The sequence below is a fragment of the Colobus angolensis genome, unplaced genomic scaffold, assembly GCF_000951035.1.
Source record: "Colobus angolensis palliatus isolate OR3802 unplaced genomic scaffold, Cang.pa_1.0 Scaffold237, whole genome shotgun sequence".
NCBI lineage: Eukaryota > Metazoa > Chordata > Mammalia > Primates > Cercopithecidae > Colobus > Colobus angolensis.
In genome coordinates this window covers 2970912-2975762 of record NW_012115566.1, presented here as the reverse complement: position 1 = coordinate 2975762, position 4851 = coordinate 2970912, and the positions used below count along the sequence as shown (strand labels likewise).

Genomic DNA, 4851 nt, shown 5'->3' with positions numbered 1-4851 from the left:
AAAAAAAAAAAAAAAAAAAAAAAAGGACAGAGAACACAGAAATCACAAAACCAGCAACAACAAAAAACAAGCTAATATCCCTAACCGAAATACATGATTTAATGATGTAACAGAGTTCCCAAAACAAGGAATAGAAATGGAAACACACTAAAGCATATCTTTCAGACACTGCAGAACATTGAGGACAAGGAAATTATCCTGAAAGAGATAAATAAAAGCCAACTGCAAATGTAGACTCTGTAATTAGAATGACTTTGTACTTCTCAAAATGAATGCTGGAAGCTAGAAGAAAATAGAGAACTCCCTCAAAATCCTGAAACGAATTTCAAAAGCTTGAAAAATATTTCCCAGACAAACATTCAATCAAGTTGCTGGAGAAGTATTAAAAAGTCTCCATCTACAATAAACTTCTTCTCAGGAAGCTGCTTTACAATGTACTCCACCAAAATGTGAAGGTATATTAAGATAGAAAATACACGAGAAATTGGGAATACAGCACCAGTGGCAGAGAAATAAAATGTATAGTACAATGGTGAAGGAAGACATCAGGATGAAAACCAAATATCAAGTTTAGAAATCACTCAGTTTATTGTTTTGGCAAAGCTTTTATGGTTATTTGTGATTTTTTTCTAAAAATAATGTTCAGGAAACAAAATACGAAAGGTAAATAATATTGCCAAACATAATTATATAAAGGGTGATTACTCATTCAATAAAAATTCTGATATAACTATATTTGAAGGAAAAATTGCTAAGAAGAGTGTCCGTGGAGGTGTTTATGGTGAGGAAGAGAAGTGAATCTTCTATTTGTATCATGGGAAATCAATGGAAAATACTAAGCTTAAAATTAATATGTAGCATATGTATTAGAATACAATTTTGTCTTTGTAACAAAGACCCAAAAGAACCATAGCTTAAAAGAAGCAGACATTACTGTGACTGTCTGAGGGTGTAATCAATGCCAGGGTGATGCTTTGGCTTCATGGTGTTGGTTCCAGTCTTCTATGTCATGGCTCCCTCCTTCCTCCAGTGTGCTGGGTTCAATCACTGTTTCATGAAGCCTTCATTCTCAAAAGCAGATACATGAAGAAGAGATAAATAGAGGTTATTTCCTTCTCTTATGGACATAACCTGGAAGCTTTACATACATTTTCTCTCTTATACCTTTACTTAGAAATTGGTCACGTGATGATGCTGACTCTCAAGGGAAGTCACTGTAATCTTTTCATGGGTGGCTATGAGTTCAGCTAATTTTCCATTTATTGGAAAAAACAGAAATAATGAATGGACAACTAGCCATCTCTGCAATAGCATGATATTTGGAGACATGCAGGTAAAAACAGCAACACAAAATGCCGAATGGCTGAAAATGCCTCTACTGAGAGGAATAAGATAGGAGAGACCACTGTTTCGCATACACATATTTTTTGAAGTAATTGAGCTTTTAAAACATGCGTAGTTAACTTTGATTAAAAATTTTGTTAATTAAAAAAAATAGCTTTAAGAACCAAAGTATGGATCAATAATTCAGCCAGGCTAAAGTGAGAAAGGGAAAGAGCATTTCATGAGAGAAAATCGCTTGTTGGAAGAGGAAAACTAGATCTGTCTTGATGTAAAAACCCAAATGGGACTGAGCATGGAAAATAAGAGGTAAGGAAGTGGGTTGAGTTGAGGTTGAAGATTTCAGGCACGTCTATGCAGCAAACACTACAACATAAGGGCTCTTCCGGGGAAAAAGAAAAGGATGATTCTTTGTGAATTCACAGAAACAAGTAAAGGTGGTCTTCACTCAAGATGTTAGTGCAATCTAACGTAAAATATCCTCACGGTGAGAGTGTGAAAATACAGCAGGGGTCCATTCCTGCAGGATTTCCCCTGTTCCCTGTTGCTTGGCCTGTGATTGATTTGCTTGGGCTTCTCTAAAGAGAAATCGACTCCGGTGTGAACAGTTTTGGGAATCTCTGTCTCCTGCTGGCTCCCAGGTGCGCGATCCCGACGCGACTAGACGCGGTGAGCGGACAGAAGGACTGACCGACTCACCTGCCGCCCCAGGTCGAAGGCAAACCCCGTGCGCCCCGTCGGCCCGGTCACGCCCGCAGCCTGCTCAGGCACCTCCTGCCTCGGGACCAGGAAGCGGAAGAAAGGGAGAGACCCGCCCGGCAACTACGTTACTATCATGTCTCGAACATTTGTGTGAGTCCCATGAAAGTTAAGCCCGTTTTCCCCGCTCAAAGCGTTTCCATTCAGTTCTTGATCATTCATGTGAAAACGAGCCATTTCCACGTCTCCCAAACGTCTTCGAACCATGTCCGAAGTCTTCTAAGGCCGTCTGTGGGTTCCGATCACAAACTCTGAAATAAAATACTCAGGAAATGGGGTATATCGAGACGAGGTGGCCGAGTGGTTAAGGCGATGGATTGCTAATCCATTGTGCTCTGCACGCGTGGGTTCGAATCCCACCCTCGTCGGGTGAGGCCTTTTAATACGAGGAAACAATACCCAAGTCCAGCCAACTTTCCTTTGGACTCTCCTGGAATTCAGGACCCTGGCCTTGGAAAGGAAAAAGCAGCTGTCGTAATTCTGTACCATCAGTATTACGATGGTGCTGCTAGGTTTTCTAACTTTAATGGTTGATTGGGTATTGATTGTCAATATTGTTCGCGTAATCAGTTTAATGAATATTCTTCTGGTGGGCTTCCTACCTGATGACTGCAAAAACGCCTTAGAGCCTGAGAGAAAGGGGAGAGGGGAATAGAGTAGAAGAAGGTGACGGTGGGGCTAGAGAGAGAGATGAAGCTGCCAAAAAGGGGGGAAAACTCGAGGTGTGGTGACCCCAACTCCTTCTTTTAGAAATCATTACTACTGTGAGCATTAAAATAAATTCATCAAAAAGATAAGCAGAAAAAACAAAAAACAAAAAACCAGCACGACAAATACACCAAGACAGAAATTCTCAAGACAAATCGAGGGACCAACATTGAAGAAACGTGTAGCACTGACATGGCCACAAGATTTTTGTTTTGTTTTGTTAAAAAAAAAAAAAAAAAAAGGAAGGAAGGAAGGGAAGGAGGGAGGGAGGGAAAAGAGAAGAAAGAGAAACAAAAAGAGAAAGAAAAAAGCAAGCTGGGCTCTGTAGCTCAGGCCTGTAATCCCAGAACGTTGGGAAGCCGAGGCAGGTGGATCACCTGAGGTCAGGAGTTCAAGACCAGGCTGGCCAACTTGGCAAAACCCCGTCTCTACTAAAAAATACAAAACATTAGCAGGGCGTGGTGGGCGCCTGTAATCCCAGCGACTCGGGAGGCTAAGGCGTGAGAATCACTTCAACTCAGGAGGCAGAGGTTGCGGTGAGCCGAGATGGCACCACTGCTCTCCAGCCTGGGCAAGAGAAAGAGACTCTGTCTCAAAAAACAAAACAAGTTATGAAATTTGAAGGTAAGTTATTTTCAAGTCTTCTTCATCATCATCTTAATAGCTGCATTATAGTCACAGGAGTTGATATACTTTAGCAATTCTTCTGTTTTCGAAATGTATTTTAGGAAACTTAATGAGTCAAAGGATTGTTGCAAACATAGGTCAAAGGCTTTGAACATCTTCTGGTTATTGCTGGTAATTAGTGATTTCTATTTCAGTGTATGTTGTTTCTCTTTGCAATCAACAGTGCAAGAGGGACGTTACCCTACTGACACTTTGACGCAGGATAGGTATTCAAGGAGGTGACCATGTTCTTGGGACACAGCAACCATGGTGACCGTACAGTCAACACAATAAGCCTCAGCATTCACACTGAAATTGAGCTCATTCAACAGCTATCAAGAGGAAATTTCCCCTAGAGACAGCATGCGCATTTTGACTTTACCTGTACTTAGACTGAGCCTTTGCTCATTACAATAGTAAAAAACACACCTCTGACTGGAGATTTAAGATGCCAATGAGACATCCCATGTATGAACAAGCATGTACAGCTACTGCGCATGTGCACTCAGAGGACTACCCAGAAGATGCTTGCTGGTAACACTTCTTCCCACCTCCTTCTAAATAGTCATGTAAGACCCCTATAAAGGGAGCCTCCCTAGCGCCAATCTTTGCTGTCTCATCCTTAGGAACAGCCTGCCCTGGGTTCTCTCTCTCTCAGCGTGCGCTGTCTATTCTGCACCTAACTTACAAAATATTATTTTTCCTTTGCAATAAATTAATCTACGCTGCACTTCTTTTGCTGTGTGACTCTGGTTTAAATTCTTTTAAACTAATAAGACAAGAACCGCCGGGCACGGCGGCTCACGCCTGTAATGCCAGCATTTTGGGAGGCTGAGGTGGGCTGTTCACTTCATGTCAGGAGTTCGAGACCAGCCTGGTCAACATGGTGAAACCCCATCTCTGCTACAAATACAAAAATTAGTCGGGCATGGTGGCGCACGCCTGAAATCGCAGTTACTCGGGTGGCTGAAGCAGGAGAATCGCTTGAACTCGGGAGGCGGAGGCTGCAATGAGCCAAGATCATGCTACTGCACTCCAGCCTAAGCAACAGAGTGACACTTTGTTGAAACACACACACACACACGATCCAAGGTCTTACAACAGCCATCAACAACTTGACAAGCTGAATTACATTATTTATTTATTTTACTTTATTTATTATTTATTTGAGAAGGGGTCTCCCTCTGTCACCTAGGCTGGAGTACAGTGGCCCAATCTCGGCTCACTGCAACTTCTACCTCCCGGGTTCAAGCAATTATTCTGCCTCGGTCTCCCAAGTAGCTGGGACTGTAGGCACCCAATACCACACCCGCTAATTTTTTTTTTAGTAGACACAAGGTTTCACCATGTTGGCCAGGCTGGTTTCGAACTCCTGAC

General features: G+C 42.1%; 1 non-coding gene across 1 annotated transcript; it reads left to right on the top strand.

The window, feature by feature from the left end:
- Positions 1-2386: 2386 nt before the first annotated feature.
- On the top strand, positions 2387-2468 carry TRNAS-GCU. The gene has a single exon. It is a non-coding gene; the product is annotated as a tRNA-Ser (tRNA).
- Positions 2469-4851: the final 2383 nt, after the last annotated feature.